The sequence below is a fragment of the Macaca nemestrina genome, chromosome 14 (assembly GCF_043159975.1).
Source record: "Macaca nemestrina isolate mMacNem1 chromosome 14, mMacNem.hap1, whole genome shotgun sequence".
NCBI classification, from domain to species: domain Eukaryota; kingdom Metazoa; phylum Chordata; class Mammalia; order Primates; family Cercopithecidae; genus Macaca; species Macaca nemestrina.
Window position 1 is genome coordinate 49,572,330 of NC_092138.1, and position 21,852 is coordinate 49,594,181.

Genomic DNA, 21,852 nt, shown 5'->3' on the forward strand with positions numbered 1-21,852 from the left:
TTCACAAAGCCTGAAAGTGCTGTCAACTTTGGGGTCATCTTATGCTGGGCACCGCCTCTCCAATTATCTGCAAAAAGTGATAGCAGCCGCGCTTTTCTTTAGGAGGCGATGCGATGTGTAATGGTGGAAAAAGACGTTCAGTGAAAAGGAACGGAGGCCTGCAGGACAGGCTGTTGGAGTTCAGGGTTTCTTGAGTGTTGCATTTGGATGCCTGGGACACTGCAGGGGCTTCAGGCTTGCAGGGTGACCTTTCATTTCATGGATGATGAGAGTGAGACCCAATACCCAGTGTCATTTTGAATCACTGATAGGCTTCGGCTTCTGGCCTCGGGATTTCCAGCCTAGTGCTCCTTCCTGTCCTGTCTGGAAAGCAAGATCCCCTTGACCACAAGAAATAGAATCAGGCTTGTTGGGGCTGAAAGACTAGAATCTGGGCCGAAGAATGGAAGACGATGGTAAGACAAACTGGTAGTGAAGGAACCCCTTTTACCCAACCCTGTGCCCACCAGCAAAGCTGCCAAGAGGTACCCACCTCGTGACGCTCTGGAAGCTTTTCGCACATTTTCCCCTCTCCTTACCCTCCAACCTTCTGTTCTCTCCCCCATCCAAGAGGGTTTCCTCATGCCCTCCTTATGATGGGGGTAATGGGTATATCCTGAGAGCTCCTGACCTCTAACTTAGAGTACAGCTCCGTAGTCAGACCTCTCTGCCTACTCATCGATAAGTCAAGGGAAGCCTTGGGAACTTAGAAATCTTTTTCTCCCCCCTCCCTCCCAATCAAAGCCAGGCATTCAAGACTCAACTTTTTTTTTTTTTTTCCTTTCTCCTTTCGAGACTGGATCTTGCTATGTTGCCCAGGCTTGTCTTGAATTCCTGGGCTCTAGCCATCCTCCAGCCTCAGACTCCCAAGTGCTTGAAGACTATAGGTGCCTGACTGAATTTTTTATCTTTAACTTTTAATTTAGTAAACTTCAAACACACACAAATGTAAGAAAGTAGTATAATGAATCTCCGTGGGGCCAGCACCAGCTTGAACAATTATGAACTCACGGCCAGTCATATTTCATTTACACCCCTTTTTCTTGTGTCATCATTTTGAAGCAAATCCCAGAGCATCATATCATTTTATCTGTAAATATTTTCAGAAAGTAAGAAAACTATCAACTACCACTAGGGTTGTGTCAAGAAGACTCAGGGGACAATTCAAACAGGCAGTCATTGACCAAAGATGAGCTAATTTGAGCATCCAAAAAAAAAAAAAAAAAAAAAGATGATCGCAATTGTTTAAAACACATCAAACATGATTATATCTATTAATTGATAATATTTTAAAAACAACTGAACCGATTGATTGCTTGATGGTTGAGAGGGAACCAGTTCATAATTTTCAAGACTATTTTAGGAAAAAGAAAACAATTGTGCATTTATTTTGCTTTTTCCATACAAATTGGACCTCTGGGTAACCAATTAGGCTTTATTTTTACCCTGCCTTTGTCTATTTTCCTAGTTTAACAATCCTATTCTTCCCTGAGGCAATAGGTGCCTCTGGCTACATGGGGTGTGGAGGGGAATATCATGCACAAAGTTCTGCTTAAAAGAAAATATTTTAACATAATTAAAAAAATTATTTCTACAACCATGTCATACTGTTCCTACCAGGATCTTTTGTTGTTGCTGTTTGTTTTTGTTTTTAAATTTTTATTTCAATAGGTTTTAGGGTTCAAGTAGTTTTGGTTACATGAATAAGTTCTTTAGTGGTAAGTTCTGATATTTTAGTGCACCCATCACCTGGGCAGTGTACACTATACCGAATATGTAATCTTTTATCTCTCACTTCCTCCCAGTCTTTCCCCCGAAGTTCCCAAAGTGTATATCATTCTAGTGCCTTTGTATCCTCATAGTTTAGCTCCTACTTTTAAGTGAGAACATACGATATTTGGTTTTTCATTTCAGAGTTACTTCACTTAGAATAATGGCCATTAATTTCATCCAAGTTGCTGCAAAAGACATTATTTCATTTCTTTTTATGCCTGAGTAGTATTCTGTGGTGTATACCATATTTTTTAAATCCACTTCGTTGATAGGTACTTAGGTTGGTTCCTTATCTTTGCAATTGTTAATTGTGCTACTATAAACAAACAGGTGCATGTGTCTTTTTCATATAATGACTTCTTTTCCTTTGGGTAGATACCCAGTAGTGGGATTGCTGGATCAAATGGTAGTTCTACTTTTAGTTCTTTAAAAAAAATCTCCATACTGTTTTCCACAGTGGTTGTACTAGTTTACATTTCCACCAGCAGTGTAAAAGTTTTCCCTTTTCACCACATGCATGCCAATATCTATTGTTTTTTCACTTTTTAATTATGATCATTCTTGCAGGAGTAAAGTGATATCTTGTGTTTTTAATTTGCCTTTCTCTAATTAGTGATTCTGAGCATTTTTCATGTTTGTTGGCTGTTTGTATATGTTCTTTTGGGAGTTGTCTATTCATGTTCTTTGCTCACTTTATTTGTTTGCTTCTTGATTTGTCCGAGTTTCTTGTAGATGCTGGATATTAGTCCTTTGTCACATGCACAGATTGTGAAGATTTTCTCCCACTCTGTGGGTTGTCTATTTACTCTTCTGATTATATCTTTTGCTGTGCAGAAGATTTCTAATTAGGTCCCATTTACTTATTTTTGTTTTTATTGCATTTGCTTTTGGGGTCTTAGTCATGAATTCTTTGCCTAAGCTAATGTCTAGAAGAGTTTTTCTTATGTTATCTTCTATAATTTTTACGGTTTCAGGTTCTTCCCCTACAGCCCAGAGATGACCCTGAATCTTGATCTGGTGAGAAGGGGAATGAGATCCAGGTGAAGACCTCATGAGTCCACAGAGTGTATTGGTTGGGATTTGCATTTGGTTGCATATAAAAAAAATTCATTCTTGGTGATTAAACCAAACAAGAATTTATTTTTCTCATGGTAAAAAGAAGTCTGAAAGCAGACTGCCCAGGGTTTATAAAACAGCTTCAAGATGCTATCTGGGAACCCAGATCCTTCGATCTGTCTTTCTTAATGTATGGCTTTATCCTCATGGCTACAAAATGGTTTCTTCTTTTGGCATTACATCTGTGTTCCAGGCAGGAAGAAGGGAAAGAGTGAATGGTGAAAGGTAGAAGGCCTCCTTACTAGGCTTTGTCTTTTTATTTAGGAAGGCACACTGTCAATGCTTCACTTACATTTCACTGATCACGACTTGGTCACAAGACATAGCTGCAAGGGAGTGTAAACGGTGTTTCAACTGGGCACATAGTCATCTTTTAGAAAATCAGGGCTCTTTTAGTAAGGGAGAAGGGGGAAATAAATGTTGTGGGAGTGACTAGAATTATTTGACACACAGTTCCAAAGCATCTCAATGAGATCCATATTCGACTGAAGATGTGGCAGTTGACCAAGAACTTGGCAATTAATTGCCACAACAGTTGAGAAGGCTACAACTTCCATCTTGGTAGCAATGGAGAAAAGCAAGGCCTGTCATTTGTCCAAGTCACACTACATGGAAGCAGAGGAATTGAATAACAACTGTAGGTCTCCCAGATCCACAGACCTTATTGCCTAGTCACAAAGAAAGGATAGCTTCAGGAGAAAATTTACTACCATCAGATGAGTTGTTAAACAGTAGCACTTGCTAAGAGACTCAAGTAGATTAATCAATGGGTCTCCTTTTAGAAATTATTAAGGAGCTACTTCTTTATATTTGTAGATACTTGTATAAGTATAAACATTAGTTGGCATCATATTTACCCTTCTATTAGCTGTAAGATTGGTTTTAACATATAGTTTATAGGAGTCATTAGTATTACTAGTTAAGAACAATGGGCTCTTTTTGTTTTGAAGAGGAGGCTTTCAAAAATCAGTAATGAATTTTAAAAATCACTGGGTCATACTTAAGCTAATAAAGGATTTTTAATGTAAAACTGCCAAAGGGGTGCTAGTTAATAGTTTTGCTAAGCACCCATATCATTTTCACATAGCTATCTAGGATGGCATGACTTAAAATGGGCTTAGAAATATCCTCTTACCCCATCTGAAATAACATCCCCAGGGGACCACTGTATCTACAATTCCACCATTAGAAATTCATTGCTTTGGCTTTATATTTTATAACTTCAGGAATTTTTAAAGAAGCAAGTAGCTCTGGAGTCATAGTAATGATTGGCAATTTTTTATTGTTTTTGACTTGACATTCAGTCTCAAGGGAAAAAAATTCTAGTAAACTGTCATGAGCAGAAGGTAAAAGAGATGGCTGAGGGCCAGGTGTGGTGGCTCACGCCTGTAATCCCAGCACTTTGGGAGGCTGAGGTGGATCACCTGAGGTCAGGAGTTTGCGGCCAACCTGGCCAACATGGTGAAACCCTGTCTTCACTAAAAAAAAAAAAAAAAAAAAAAAAAAAAAAAAGCTGTGTGTGGTGGCAGGTGCCTGTAATCCCAACTACTTGGGAGGTTGAGGTAGGAGAATCATTTGAACCTGGGAGGCGGAGGTTGCAATGAAATGAGACGGCGCCATTGCACTCCAGCCTGGGAAACAAGAACTAAACTCTGTCTCAAAAAATAAAAATAAAAATAAAAAGATAGCTGAGTCAGAAAGTTTTGGGCAACCCAGGGACAAAATGAAGTGCAGTACTTACACTTTGTTAATCATTTCTTTCTTCATTAACTCCACATATACCACACTTTTTCTGACTTTTTAAAAAATCTCTAGCTTCTCTGTTATTAAAATTGCAGGCAATCAGCACACTTATGAAGTATTCAATGTGCACAATAGCAGTAGTTCCAAACCTTGACTTTAGCTAAGCAAAAGAACTGGGGATATTTTTAAAAGACTCCTGACAATGACCCTCACTCTTCCCCCATTACTATGAGCCCCGTAAGAACAAAGAGTCAGTATCATGCATTTCTCAGCATCTAGCCCTGTGCTTGGCATTTTGGCCAACACATAGCTGTGAAGTGAATTAAGATGATGGCAAATACAGTTACTTAAAGGAAAGTGAGTCAGTCAGGAGGATGTAGGTTATGCTATGGTAACAAAAAGTTCAAAAATCACAGTGGCTTAAAACAATGAAGGTTTTTGTTTCTCACTTGTGTTACCTGTCCTTTGTGAAGTTTGCTGTGTCATCCTAACTCCTAACCCCAAGCTGGTCACTATCTGGAACATTGCCATTTGCTGTTGCAGAGAGAAAAGATGCATGGCAAACCTAGAACTTGCTTTTGAAGCTTCAGCTTGGAAGTGATGCATCACTGCTGCTAATATCTCATGGACTGAAGCAAATCAGATGGCCATATCTATTTTCAAGGGAGCAAGAAAGTGCAGTTGCATTGTGTGCTTGGGAGAAGAACGGAAAGATTTGGTGATCATCAATAGTAACTACCACGATGGGCATCAGTGGTGGGCAAAGAGAACTGATATGTTACACACCTACCATGAACTAGAGTGTTTGCTAATCTCTTTTCAATCTCCTGAGTTTTTATCACCATTATTATCCACAGATGAAGAAACTGAGGCTCAATGAGGTTAAGTACCTTGCCCAATATCAAACAGCTCCATTTGAATCCAATAATGGCTCCAAAGCCCGAGTTCTATTTCTCATAGTATATGGTAGTCTCTGCTTAACTAAGAGTTAGTTGCATTTTTCCTGTTGAGATTATATACTTAGAACCTATGGATTTCTACCAACAGCCCGTCAACAATCAAGGATAGTTGTCTACTTCCTAAGAGGATCTGCTTTGCTTGTTTAAAAAAATCACAGATATAAGTATCAAAATATCCTGATGTTCTTTAAGAAATGTTCTCCTCAGGCCTCCAAATCTGGACTGATTTTATTTTCCTTTGCATTGGGCTCATTTTTTGTCTGGTGGCTTTCCTTTTCAGTTCAATGAGAACCATAAAAGTAGAAAAAAAGTTCTGCGGGATTGAGGGATGAAAGTGCAGACTGCTTTGCTTTTGACGGAGATTTCTGCAACAGCACTTAAGGCCAATCCCCACATGATTGCTTTTTCTTCTTTTCTTATTCACTTACGAGGTGAGAAGTGATGAATGCCTATTATTTTTACATTAGGAACAGGAATTTTTCTGGCCTTAAAAGCCCAGGAAGCCCTGAAATTAAGTTTCTCTTTGCAATACCAGCTCAGCTTCATTGCACCTGAGCACCAAAACAGGTTATAGTCATTATCCTGAGTGAATTAATGCAGGAACAGAAAACCAATGCCACATGTTCTCATAAGTGGGTGCTAAACATCAGGTACACATGGACACAAAGAAGGGAACAGTAAACATGGAGGCCTACTTGAGGGTGGAGGGTGGGAGAAGGGTGAGGATTGCTGATTACCTGGGTGACAAAATTATCTGTACATCAAACCCCTGTGACATGCAATTACCAGCGTAACAAACCTGCATGTTTACCTCTGGAACCTAAAATAAAAGTCGGAAAGTTGGAAAAAAAAGCCAGAGTATGAGGTCTCCAAGGGCAGAAGTGTGGTCTGTCCATTTCATCAAGAGACTTGGTGTCTCAACCCTTGGCTAATATTGCTACTGATTCCAGCAGGGCCTTCCTGAGAGTCCCCCAGGGTACTTCCTCGTCTCTCAGAGCCACATCAGTAAGGAAATAAGGATAAATAATACTTGTAAAGGAGGCACACTGGAGAAGAGGGTACAAAGGCAAGACAGCCCACTCAGAAGGCAAGCAAGGAGCATTGCTTTTTATGACTCAAAAAAAAAAAAATTGTGCTCCTGCTGCCTTCTTTCTTAAGCTAGACTCTCTACCTATTTCTGGTTCAGAATTTCAACATAAAATAAAACTTAAAATACTGAGAAAGAGGAGCCATGTGCCTTGAGCCTCAAACATAGGACAAGCCAGAAGGAAGGTGCTACTGTGTCTGTGGTTTCTGAATACTGAACTAAAATACTTGTTTTATTCAATTCATAAAATTGAAAGCAATGTCACTGTTTTCCCAGCTCGGTTGTGGAGAGGGGTCTCAAGTTGTTCTGCTGGAACAAAGCTTCCTCCATCTCCTCCATACAGTATGTACATATGTGGTGGGTGTAGTGGGCTGGGGAGTATCCCTCAGCATCCTGACACTGTGTGAGCAGGCACCCCTTCACCACCCCCACCGGCCCAATGCTGGGATTCAGGTAATAAGCCTGTTTGGGGTTCATGCCCACCATTCTCCAAACTGGCACTTCTTAGTAATAACAGTGACAGTTCCTCTCCACTTGCCTCTCTTTATGCTCATCTCCCAATTTGTTTGAAGTCAAGATAGGAAGACAGGTGACATATATTGAACCCCTCAAATACTCCAAATGTATATGGAAAAACTGTAAATCTTTCTCCCCGAAACTTCTGCTTCCTGGTCTCTAGAAAGAACCATATTCAAAGGTTTTAGCTGTTTTGTTTTTTAAAGTTTTTGTTCCCTGGTACTTAGAACCATCTTTCAAAGTAGTAGGGTCACTTTCCTGTCTCTTGATCTTTCTGATTTGGATGTTAGCTCTTAAATTTTTATCAGGGAAGAGGTGGATTTCTTCCTCTCACAATACTCTCCCCCTTCCCTCTCTGAAGCCTCCATCTCACCATACTCCCTCTTCCATTCTTCCCATATAGTTATATTACCACTTGGAATACATTAATAGTATTTACATCCTATAATTATGTAACTATAAGAATCAGTTGAGCTGCTTAGTATACTAATTCACCCCAAACTCTCTGATAGAACTGTTCATTTCCCCTCAGTGTTTTCAAACATGTCAGTTGAACTTCCAGTTTCTTGTTTCTTCCTTGACAGCCTATGCCCAAGTTTTATGTCTCCCACATGGTACTTCATTCTAGGAACTTTCTGCGCCTCTTCTTTGTGTTAAAACCCCCATGTCCTGAAGCCTCTTTCTTGTTTATGCCTTTGCTTTTTGGAGCACAGCCTCCAGTGTCTTCCCCAGGATGGGGCACAGGAGGAAAATGTTTGAATCCTTATATGTTTTTGATGTCTTTTTCCCACTCCCATACTCTATTTTCAAAGTATGGCTTTGTGTAAATATCTAGGTTAGAAATCATCTTCCCTCCATATTTTTAAGGCAATCCTTTCTTCACTGTATTTGACATTTCATTGTTTCTATAGAGAAGCCTGATATCATTTGAATACCTGGTCCTTTTTGATGGAATCTATTTTTTCTTTTGAGATCTTTAAGTCTTTTTACTTGCAGTGTTCTAAATCTTGATGATAATATACCTTGGAGTGGATATTTTCTCATTCATTATTTTCTGCCTAGAAACTCATAAATATCTGGGAAATTTGTTTTGTGTATATTTGAAAAGTTTTTCTTCTCTCCATTTCTCTTTCCTTTTTGGAATCTCTATTATTTTCATATTGACCTTCCTTGCCTGATCCTCTGATTAATACTTTATCTTTTCTCCATTTGCTATTCATCAACTTTATCATTTAACCCTTCTCTTGGTAAAAAGTCCTCACATTTTTAACTTTTAAGAAGTTCTATCTTATTCTTTGCATATTTCTATTACTGTTTCCCATTTTTATTTCATAGGTCTTGTAGCTTCTCTTATGTCTCTGAGGTAATGTAAGTTTCATGAGGTATAAACTTTGGTTTGTTCATTACTTTATGTTGAATGCCTAGAACAATGAGTGCCTACTGTAGTAGGTGAATGATAAGTATCTTTGAATTAACAAGACTATTTACTGTAGCTTATTGTGTATTCTGCTCCCTGAAGTTTCTGTTTCCCACAAGTTCCTTTTTACTGTAATATTTGTTCTGGCCTGGTTTTCTTATCACAGGCCTTTCTAATATATCTGGTGATCTTTGTTGTCTGTTAATAATTACGAATCAGGCATTAAAATGCTAATGAAAGCTCTTGCTTGGATGCAACCTGCCAAATAGAGGTCTTTAGTGTAGGGTAATCAAGTGAGGATGCAACCATTTCATTGCCAGAAACACATGTCAGTATCTGTGCATAATTTCTTAGGCTGATCAATTTCCCCAGGGTGGGTTCTCTAAGCTCTTCTCTGAAGTATTTGTGTTTGGCTGCCAGCAGTATGAGAGTTGAGCTAAAAAAGAGGCTGGGAGACTTTTATTATTCACTTTATGGATTTTAAGGTAGCTTACCCTTCAGCTTTGCCTGATGTCCTAGAACAACTCTGGCTTAGCTCCTACAGAGAATCAACCTCCCCCTTTTTGCCAGTGCGGGAAGGGGCAGTCAGTCTCCTGGCCATAAAGGATGGGGAACGGTGTTTGTAGATATAATTGCATCTTTAAGATTTTCAGCCCCACCTTGTGCCTCTGCTCTACTGGTTTTCTATTGTAGGCTGTAACAAATTACCACAACCTTTGTGTTTCAAAACAACATTTATTATCTTACAGTTCTTTAGGTCAGAGGTCTGGTATGGGTGAGTTCTTTCCTGGAGACTGTATCATGTTTATATAGAATTGAATCTTATTTTTTAATCTGAGATTAAATTTCACTTAATAAACTAGTTTATTCATTTCAGTTGCTTGAAGTATGTTTTATCTAAAATTTGTCATCTCATTTGATATTTATGTTTTTAATGCTTCATCATTTTCTTTCATTTGTTCTTTTATATAATACGATTCCACTTGTATTTGCTGATTTGTCAATGTTAGTAGTACTGATTTGTTGCTAAAAACAAGGCCATTTATGAACTTAACATTCTTTCTTAAAACTCCTTTCCCAACTGCATAGAACAAAGTAATTCCTACAGCCATAGTTAGCCTTAGTCCTTTACTGAATAAGTCGCATATTCCATCTACTTCTTCCAAAATATGATTTTTCTTACTTGTACAGTTTTAATATTAATTCATACCTTGGTTAGCTGGATTTAATTACCAAGTCATTTTTACAAAGAGGGCCTATGAGTGAGATCTTTAATATTGATAAATCTTTCCATTTCTTTTATGTATGAACAATAAGTTTGATCAAATTCTTTATAACACACCCCCCCCCCCCCGGAAATTGCAGATACTGTTCCACTGACTCCGTCACCTGGTTTGCTAATGTAGAGAAACATGTATCCATAATTTTTTCACTTGCTTTATCTGCTCATATGCATGAAGTATTCTTCCTTTACCTTTGAAGTTCTGTAACACAAATGGCAAGTCTCACTGAAGATCTATAGCTATAGCTATTTATACCTCTCTCTGCTTTTTCTCAAATAAGGTATGCCCTTTCTCTCTGAATCTTTACTTTATTTCTGGTTAAAAAACGTGATTTTTCTGTTTCTAGTTGTATCACCTTCTTTGGGAATAATTACAATTATACACATATCACCTTTCCATCCTCTGTAGCATCTCCTCCCTCATTTTCATCTTCTTGTATTTCATTTCATTTTTTTCATGGGATTTTCAAAGAAAGCTTCTTCACTATTCTAACTCCTTTTGAAAATAGGTTTTATTCTACTTCTTGCTGTTGCTAATGGTAGTTTTATTTCTACTGTTTCTATTTTTTTATTTTATTCAATTTCTTTTTTCAACTCTTCTAACTCATGCTTTTTTCTCCTACTATCTCATTTCTCCAGTTTTATCTTTCATTCATTATCATAGCTTTATTTCTTTTATCTACTTAGAAAAAGCCCTTGTCACTTTTATTTCTTTGAGAGAAAATACTTTGCTGAAGTATTTGCCTGATATACTTTTTCTGTTTCCTAAAGTAATTCTTCTTCTGTATATTATTTATCTGCCTTCTGCATGTGATGTTTCTTTCAACTCCTGTCACGTTCTGTGTGTATCTATATGGTAGAATCCATATTGTGTCCTTTACTCACTCATCTTTTACTGTGGTAAGTTCTCTACATGCCTGCACTTAGCTCATGAAGTTTGGAGAGGAATGGGAGGTAAGGAATGAGGCGGAGTGATTTGAAATAGCTGTCAGCTTAAAATCAGCTTAAAACCACAGATAGCATAAAACCTATAGATCCTCTGCATAAACCAGATCTCACCTTAACTTTTAGCCTCCTCTAACTGCAGTGAGAAAGCACATCTAGGCGAGCTCACAGCGTGGCTCATAATGAAGGCTAATAGATCACAGATGCTTTGTGTTTCATAATTTGGTGTTTATTTCTGTTCAGTCCACTTTGGTCACCACTATAAATATGCTTAATACTCTCCCCTCTCTCCATCATACTCTGGTTTTTCAATTGGTATATTAGTTTCTTTGGGCTGCCTCAGCAAATGACCATAAACTTGGTGGCATCCAACAACAGAAATTTATTCCCTCACGGTTCTGGAGGAATCTGAAATCAAGCATGGTTAAGGCTCCAGGGCAGAATCCTTCATTGTCTCTAGTTTCTAGCGGCTCCCAGAAATTCTTGGCATTCCTGGATTTGTGGCTGCATCACTGCAGTCTCTGCCGTCTTCTTCATAGGGCTTTCTTTTCTGCGTCTCTCTCTCTCTCTCTATTTTCTTCTTATAAAGACACCAGTCATTGGATTTAGAGTCTACTCTAAATCTAGGATGATTTCTAAATTTGGAGTAGATCATGTTCTGAGGTTTCAGGTGGGCTTGAATGTAGAAGACATTTTTCAACTCACTGCTTGTGAATAGAAGTCCAGGTCTGAGAAAATAATATGTTGTGCCCACATTGTGACCCCTGTAGCCCTGCCAATCCATGATGAGAAAGTGAGGCTCCAAGGTATAGCCTGTACTCCTCTATTAGTCGATATCTTCACTTTTTGTTGTTGTAAGCAAGAAATTAGATTTCTCTTGTCTTATCACTTATTTTGAGGGAATATTATTGACCTCTGGAACTTTATTACTTTTAAAAAAATTCTTTCAATTTGTCCAAGTATCATTGTACTTTGCAAAAATTTTTCCTCACTGTTAGTTACAAATAAAGCCATTTCTTGGGTTAATTGTGCATGGAATTTACTGTATGATTTTGTCTTATTATTGATTTGGAGGCACTTTAATGAGGTGAGTGGGAAAAATATGTATTATACAGTACTACTACATTTACTGAAAGACTACCTTTTTTTTTTTAAAAGGCTGCATAGTATTTTATCTCATATATGAATCATAATTTATTTAGCAATTCCCCTATCACCCTATTTTGTTTTCCAGTTATAAATAATGATGTAATGGACATAATTATGCATGTATCTCAGTGTGGAAAGATTCTCTTATTTCCTTTGGAGTATGTTTCTTGCTACTGGGAACTATCTGGGAATTACTGTGTGTCTCTCTTTCATGAGTGGGATGGAGAGGATGAGTCTTCTCTGCTGATGTTCTCCCATAGATCACTCCACTTCTCTCAATAACCAGTGGTGAGTCTACCTTATATGTAATCCGTAGGGTGGGCCAATGGGCCTCCAGCGTTCTCTTGGCTAAAGTCCATAGCAAAAGTATTAGGAAATAATCACTGCTTTTTCTTAAATACTTCATGTTTTATTAGTTTTCTATAAACATAGAACATATCAGACTGCAATAGAGGTCGTCCTTTATTAAAGATAATTCTCTTGCCCCTACAAGGATAGGCCCATGTAGATCTAGAGCTGATAGTTAGTGGACAGGTTGTTTGCTAAAATACTGAAATCCTTCTATACCACTTGGCATATTATATCATAGTAACATGATAAGCAGCTAAATTGATTTATAATATAAATTTTAGAGTAAATTTATTAGTTGAAGTGAAATATTGTAGGATGTCTCAACAACCCCTGATACACGGGCCACCTGTCAAAACATCTAAGAAATATTTGTAGCTCTATGACTGGTTGGCCAATGTCTAGTAAACAATGCAGATACATTGTGTATTCTTTATAAAACTCTGTATTTTGGGAGAATCACCAGTTTATCTTCACCATGGAATTATAGTTCCTATTGAATCTGAATAGTTTGGTTTTTATTTGTCTTTCATAGTTACTGTGTTGTAAATCTTGTGTAAGTGTATGTTATATTGTTTAAAAATAAGGACTTATAATAAGATACTGAATACAAACACCCAGGATGAAGGAACAATAAAGTCTGGATATGTTTCTCAACACTTCTGTTAAATACAATGAATAAGAATTGTTTGGGTCTGTGGTAACACAGAGAAGAAATTATATCAAAATTATATTATTAAAAGGTAGAAATGTTAAATACTTAAATATTTTATTTGATTAGGAATAAGGATCTATTAAATCTCTTGGTTTAAACAAAGGAGACACAATCATTTTTTAAAAACCACCAAGAGAAAAACAGGGGAGCAAGATGGCCGCATAGGAACAGCTCCAGTCTCCAGCTCCCAGCGCGAGCGACACAGAAGACAGACGATTTCTGCATTATCAACTGAGGAACGCAGCTCATTGCCAGCAATGGATCAAAGCTGGACAGAGAATGACTTTGACGAGATGAGAGAAGAAGGCTTCAGTCCATCAAACTTCTCAGAGCTAAAGGAGGAATTACGTACCCAGCGCAAAGAAACTAAAAATCTTGAAAAAAGAGTAGAAGAATTGATAAACAGAATAATTAATGCAGAGAAGGCCATAAATGAACGGACAGAGATGAAAATCATGACACGAGAAATACGTGACAAATGCACAAGCTTCAGTAACCGACTCAATCAACTGGAAGAAAGAGTATCAGCGATTGAGGATCAAATGAATGAAATGAAGCAAGAAGAGAAACCAAAAGAAAAAAGAAGAAAAAGAAATGAACAAAGCCTGCAAGAAGTATGGGATTATGTAAAAAGACCAAATCTACGTCTGATTGGGGTGCCTGAAAGTGAGGGGGAAAATGGAACCAAGTTGGAAAACACTCTTCAGGATATCATCCAGGAGAACTTCCCCAACCTAGTAGGGCAGGCCAACATTCAAATTCAGGAAATACAGAGAACGCCACAAAGATACTCCTCGAGAAGAGCAACTCCAAGACACATAATTGCCAGATTCACCAAAGTTGAAATGAAGGAAAAAATCTTAAGGGCAGCCAGAGAGAAAGGTCAGGTTACCCACAAAGGGAAGCCCATCAGACTAACAGTAGATCTCTGGGCAGAAACTCTACAAGCCAGAAGAGAGTGGGGGCCAATATTCAACATTCTTAAAGAAAAGAATTTTAAACCCAGAATTTCATATCCAGCCAAACTAAGTTTCATAAGTGAAGGAGAAATAAAATCCTTTACAGATAAGCAAATGCTTAGAGATTTTGTCACCACCAGGCCTGTCTTACAAGAGACCCTGAAGAAAGCACTAAACATGGAAAGGAACAACCAGTACCAGCCATTGCAAAAACATGCCAAAATGTAAAGACCATCAAGGCTAGGAAGAAACTGCATCAACTAACGAGCAAAATAACCAGTTAATATCATAATGGCAGGATCGAGTTCACACAAACAATATTAACCTTAAATGTAAATGGACTAAATGCTCCAATTAAAAGACATAGACTGGCAAACTGGATAAAGAGTCAAGACCCATCAGTCTGCTGTATTCAGGAGACCCATCTCACATGCAGAGACATACATAGGCTCAAAATAAAGGGATGGAGGAAGATCTTCCAAGCAAATGGAGAAAAAAAAAAGCAGGGGTTGCAATCCTAGTCTCTGATAAAACAGACTTTAAACCATCAAAGATCAAAAGAGACAAAGAAGGCCATTACATAATGGTAAAGGGATCAATTCAACAGGAAGAGCTAACTATCCTAAATATATATGCACCCAATACAGGAGCACCCAGATTCATAAAGCAAGTCCTTAGAGACTTACAAAGAGACTTAGACTCCCATACAATAATAATTGGAGACTTCAACACCCCACTGTCAATATTAGACAGATCAACGAGACAGAAAGTTAACAAGGATATCCAGGAATTGAACTCATCTCTGCAGCAAGCAGACCTAATAGACATCTACAGAACTCTCCACCCCAAATCAACAGAATATACATTCTTCTCAGCACCACATTACACTTATTCCAAAATTGATCACATAATTGGAAGTAAAGCACTCCTCAGCAAATGTACAAGAACAGAAATCATAACAAACTGTCTCTCAGACCACAGTGCAATCAAACTAGAACTCAGGACTAAGAAACTCAATCAAAACCGCTCAACTACGTGGAAACTGAATAACCTGCTCCTGAATGACTACTGGGTACACAACAAAATGAAGGCAGAAATAAAGATGTTCTTTGAAACCAATGAGAACAAAGATACAACATACCAGAATCTCTGGGACACATTTAAAGCAGTGTGTAGAGGGAAATTTATAGCACTAAATGCCCACAAGAGAAAGCAGGAAAGATCTAAAATTGACACTCTAACATCACAATTAAAAGAACTAGAGAAGCAAGAGCAAACACATTCAAAAGCTAGCAGAAGGCAAGAAATAACTAAGATCAGAGCAGAACTGAAGGAGATAGAGACACAAAAAAACCCTCCAAAAAATCAATGAATCCAGGAGTTGGTTTTTTGAAAAGATTGACAAAATTGATAGACTGCTAGCAAGACTAATAAAGAAAAGAGAGAAGAATCAAGTAGACGCAATAAAAAATGATAAAGGGGATATCACCACCGACCCCACAGAAATACAAACTACCATCAGAGAATACTATAAACACCTCTACGCAAATAAACTAGAAAATCTAGAAGAAATGGATAATTTCCTGGACACTTACACTCTCCCAAGACTAAACCAGGAAGAAGTTGAATCCCTGAATAGACCAAAGCAGGCTCTGAAATTGAGGCAATAATTAATAGCCTACCAACCAAAAAAAGTCCAGGACCAGATGGATTCACAGCTGAATTCTACCAGAGGTACAAGGAGGAGCTGGTACCATTCCTTCTGAAACTATTCCAATCAATAGAAAAAGAGGGAATCCTCCCTAACTCATTTTATGAGGCCAACATCATCCTGATACCAAAGCCTGGCAGAGACAAAACAAAAAAAGAGAATTTTAGACCAATATCCCTGATGAACATCGATGCAAAAATCCTCAATAAAATACTGGCAAACCGGATCCAGCAGCACATCAAAAAGCTTATCCACCATGATCAAGTGAGCTTCATCCCTGGGATGCAAGGCTGGTTCAACATTCGCAAATCAATAAACGTAATCCAGCATATAAACAGAACCAAAGATAAGAACCACATGATTATCTCAATAGATGCAGAAAAGGCCTTTGACAAAATTCAACAGCCCTTCATGCTAAAAATGCTCAATAAATTCGGTATTGATGGAACGTACCTGAAAATAATAAGAGCTATTTATGACAAACCCACAGCCAATATCATACTGAATGGGCAAAAACTGGAAAAATTCCCTTTGAAAACTGGCATAAGACAGGGATGCCCTCTCTCACCACTCCTATTCAACATAGTATTGGAAGTTCTGGCTAGGGCAATCAGGCAAGAGAAAGAAATCAAGGGTATTCAGTTAGGAAAAGAAGAAGTCAAATTGTCCCTTTTTGCAGATGACATGATTGTATATTTAGAAAACCCCATTGTCTCAGCCCAAAATCTCCTTAAGCTGATAAGAAACTTCAGCAAAGTCTCAGGATACAAAATTAATGTGCAAAAATCACAAGCATTCTTATACACCAGTAACAGACAAACACAGAGCCAAATCATGAATGAACTTCCATTCACAATTGCTTCAAAGAGAATAAAATACCTAGGAATCCAACTTACAAGGGATGTAAAGGACCTCTTCAAGGAGAACTACAAACCACTGCTCAGTGAAATAAAAGAGGACATAAAGAAATGGAAGAACATACCATGCTCATGGATAGGAAGAATCAATATCATGAAAATGGCCATACTGCCCAAGGTAATTTATAGATTCAATGCCATCCCCATCAAGCTACCAATGAGTTTCTCACAGAATTGGAAAAAACTGCTTTAAAGTTCACATGGAACCAAAAAAGAGCCCGCATCGCCAAGACAATCCTAAGTCAAAAGAACGAAGCTAGAGGCATCACGCTACCTGACTTCAAACTATCCTACAAAGCTACAGTAACCAAAACAGCATGGTACTGGTACCAAAACAGAGATATAGACCAATGGAACAGAACAGAGTCCTCAGAAATAATACCACACATCTACAGCCATCTGATCTTTGACAAACCTGAGAGAAACAAGAAATGGGGAAAGGATTCCCTATTTAATAAATGGTGCTGGGAAAATTGGCTAGCCATAAGTAGAAAGCTGAAACTGGATCCTTTCCTTACTCCTTATACGAAAATTAATTCAAGATGGATTAGAGACTTAAATGTTAGACCTAATACCATAAAAACCCTAGGAGAAAACCTAGGTAATACCATTCAGGACATAGGCATGGGCAAGGACTTCATGTCTAAAACACCAAAAGCAACGGCAACAAAAGCCAAAATTGACAAATGGGATCTCAATAAACTAAAGAGCTTCTGCACAGCAAAAGAAACTACCATCAGAGTGAACAGGCAACCTACAGAATGGGAGAAAATTTTTGCAATCTACTCATCAGACAAAGGGCTAATATCCAGAACCTAGAAAGAACTCAAACAAATTTACAAGAAAAAAACAACCCCATCAAAAAGTGGGCAAAGGATATGAACAGACATTTCTCAAAAGAAGACATTCATATAGCCAACAGACACATGAAAAAATGCTCATCATCACTGGCCATCAGAGAAATGCAAATCAAAACCACAATGAGATACCATCTCACACCAGTTAGAATGGCAATCATTAAAAAGTCAGGAAACAACAGGTGCTGGAGAGGATGTGGAGAAATAGGAACACTTTTACGCTGTTGATGAGACTGTAAACTAGTTCAACCATTATGGAAAACAGTATGGCGATTCCTCAAGGATCTAGAACTAGAAGTACCATATGACCCAGCCATCCCATTACTGGGTATATACCCAAAGGATTATAAATCATGCTGCTATAAAGACACATGTACACGTATGTTTATTGCAGCACTATTCACAATAGCAAAGACTTGGAATCAACCCAAATGTCCATCAGTGACAGACTGGATTAAGAAAATGTGGCACATATACACCATGGAATACTATGCAGCCATCAAAAAGGATGAGTTTGTGTCCTTTGTAGGGACATGGATGCAGCTGGAAACCATCATTCTCAGCAAACTATCGCAAGAACAGAAAACCAAACACCGCATGTTCTCACTCATAGGTGGGAACTGAACAATGAGATCACTTGGACTCAGGAAGGGGAACATCACACACCGGGGCCTATCATGGGGAGGGGGGAGGGGGGAGGGATTGCATTGGGAGTTATACCTGATATAAATGATGAGTTGATGGGTGCTGATGAGTTGATGGGTGCAGCACACCAACATGGCACAAGTATACATATCTAACAAACCTGCACATTATGCACATGTACCCTAGAACTTAAAGTATAATAATAATAAAAAAAAAAGCCACCAAGAATGGATAAAACAATAAAAATGCTTAAAAATTTTAAAAATCAAATTCTTGAAAAATTAAATGAAATTATGTGAAAGTCCAGAAAAATTATGGTCAGTTTTAGGCATGAATATTTAATGAAACTTCAGAGAAATAATAATGTTAATATGGATATGCTATGGTCTGAATGTTTGTGTCCCTCAAAACATACATATTGAAATGTAATTCCCAATGCAATAGTATTAAGAGATTGGGTCTTTAGGGGGTGATCAGGTCATGAGGATGGAGCCCTCATGAATGGGATTAGGGCTTTTATAAAATAAGTCCTAGGGAGCTTATTTGCCTCTTCCACTATGTGAGGATACAGAAAGAAGTTGCTACATGAAGCAGAGAGTGAGCCCTCACCAGACACTGAATCTGTTGACACCTTGATCTTGGACTTTTCAGCCTGTAGAACTGTATGAAAAAAATTTCTATTGTTTAAAATCCACCCCGTTTATGGTACTTTTGTTATAGCAGCTTGAATGGACTGAGACAGGATACACTGTAATCTATATGCGTAGTTCTGACTTGTTAAGAAGATATGTACTGAAATGAGAATGCTTCTTTTGGAAAACATAAGACAGTAAAATTTCAATTATTATTGACAAAGCTTCATCTGCTCTATATAAACAAAGAAAGAATCATTTTCTTTAAATGAAAAATTCAATACTTTGAAGAGAGAGTTGAAAATTGCTCTTTTGTTTTTTAGTCTTGGGATGCTGACATATAAAAGCTCTACAAAAGTATTTTGTTGGTGGTGCTTGAGAAAAAATGATTTCAATGAAATATATTGACATAAAAACCTTACTGGACTTTACATAGTTGTGCTAGTGTAATGTTAGACAGAAAGTCTGGAGTTTTAACTATAATTTTTTTAAACTCTGGATATTTTAATTTGGCACTATTTAAGTAACCATATTAAATCCCTTATGATTAATGCCATAAAAATATAAAATAAATGTTTTCTCAATAACCTTATATTTACTAATTTTCATCAAATAAACATCAGAGAGAATTACCCAATTGTTCAGAAGAGATGAGAAATGAAATAATAAAAATTAGATAAATATTTGCACCTCAGTTGTCAGCTTATGGTGCTAGAGTTGAAAAGCAGTTTGGAGTTTATGCTATTGTTAGAAATTGTGAGAGGGCATAGTTAAATTATTTGAGAAACTAAAAAGAATTTGGAGCATTGGGGTTTCTATTAATAAAATAATTTAATTGAGATATAATTCATATCCCATTAAATTCATCTTTTAAAAATATACATTTCTCTTGTTTTTAGTGATGAAAAAATGGCATTTAATGAAGAAGAAATTTTATTTAGTGAAAAAGAAATGATATTGACAATAAATTAATCTGGTATATCTTCGGATGTTGTGGAAAAATAGTGAAATGTGAGTCCTCTAGCATTGTTCTTTTTTTTTTTTTTTTTTTTTTGAGACGGAGTCTCGCTGTGTCACCCAGGCTGGAGTGCAGTGGCGCGATCTCGGCTCACTGCAAGCTCCGCCTCCCGGGTTCACGCCATTCTCCTGCCTCAGCCTCCGAGTAGCTGGGACTACAGGCGCCCGCCACCACGCCCGGCTAGTTTTTTGTATTTTTAGTAGAGACGGGGTTTCACCATGTTAGCCAGGATGGTCTCGATCTCCTGACTTCGTGATCCACCCGCCTCGGCCTCCCAAAGTACTGGGATTACAGGCTTGAGCCACCGCGCCCGGCCGCATTGTTCTTTTTCAATATTATTTTGGCTATTCTGGGTCTCTTGCATTTACCCATGAATTATAGAGCCAGCTTGTTAAAGTGGGTAGCCTGTGAGATAGCCAGCTGGGATTCTGATAGAAATTGTGTTGAACTGGTAGATCAATTTGGAGAGAATTGCCATATTAATATTAAGCCTTTCAATCCACAAACATGGAAATTACTTATATTTATTTAGGTCCTCTTTAATTTCTTCCAAAAATGTTTTGTAACTTTTCAGAGTATATGTTTTGTACCTCTTGAAAACATTTTTAAATGAATATATACTATTTGTACATATTTATGGGGTACTCTTTTGTTAAATTTAATCTTAACTAATTTATTATTTTCAAAGTTATAAATGGAATTGCTTTCCTAATTTCATTTTACAATTTTCCATTGCTGGCATATAGAAATATAATTGATGTTTGTATATTATATTATATTATATCCTACAAACTTGCTGAACCTGTTTATTCATTCTAATAGCTTTTGGGGGATTCCTTAGGATTTCCTATGTTCAAGATCCTGTCATTTGCAAATAGAGAGTTTAATTCTTCCTTTGTAATCAAGATGCTTTTTTATTTTCATTTTCTAATTGCACTGGTTAGAACCTCAAGTACGACATTGAATCAAAGTGGTAAGAGCTGTCTTATTCCTGATCTCAGGGGGAAGGCATTCAATCTTCCACCATTAAGTACGATACTGGCTGTGCATATTTCATAGATGGTCTCATCAGGCTGAGGAAGCTCCCTTCTATTCTTAGTTTGTTGAGTGTTTTAATTTTTAATCATAAAATCATGTTAGGTTTTATCAAATGCTTCTTCTGGATCAAAATGATCAGGTAGCATTTCTCCTTCATTCTACTAATGTAGCATATTATATTAATTGACTTTCAGATGTTTGGAGATTTGATTTTAATAAATGATATTCTAACAGAGCTGTCAGCACTTCCTTTAACTTTGCAAGAAAGGTTTTAAGTATTAAAGCTGACATAATTTGACAAACCATCATAGTGATTGAACACAGAATACTAACATATTATTCTTGACTCTGGTCAGCACAGCATGATATGTGGTATAATGGTGTCAATAATGGAATAATTTTACATAAGTACCCACCTACATTTCATGGAAAATATTGACACATTTTGACTTTGTCACTCATCATATTGACTTACCCTCTTTAGCTGTACATTTTGTAAGGATGCTTATGTTTTACATTGAGGTAGTTAGTATAATTGAACATGACAATACCATAAACAGACATTTCCTATGCCATTTTTCTAGAGACTACTATACAAGGCAACATAAATCCATTAATCAATACCTTAATGTTTGGTTTCTCATCTAACAATAAATCGACCCAACAATGCTATTATGCAGAGCAACATTACTTCACCTTATTAAAAAATACACTTTAGGAGATTAACTCAAAATGAACATACATATGGTTGATTCTGCTGGACTATGCTCTGTGAGGGCAAGTACTTTGTCAATGTGATGTCCCCAAACCTTTGAATAGTATTTGACACATAGAAGTCTCTTAATAAACATTTGTTGCCTGAGTGAATGAATTCAATCCCTTGCTGTGAGCAATCAAACATAGTGAGCGATCAAAACAAGAAATAAAAATTAGGTTACCCTGATTAGTTCTTTTTGAACCTATGCCTTCAAAGGCATCCAGGGTAT

The 21,852-nt window shown here is 37.4% G+C and overlaps 1 long non-coding RNA gene across 1 annotated transcript in view; it reads left to right on the forward strand.

The window, feature by feature from the left end:
* The window catches only part of LOC105489054 (uncharacterized), a 38,604-nt gene that overhangs the window by 107 nt on the left and 16,645 nt on the right, over positions 1 to 21,852 (forward strand). The window lies entirely within an intron of this gene.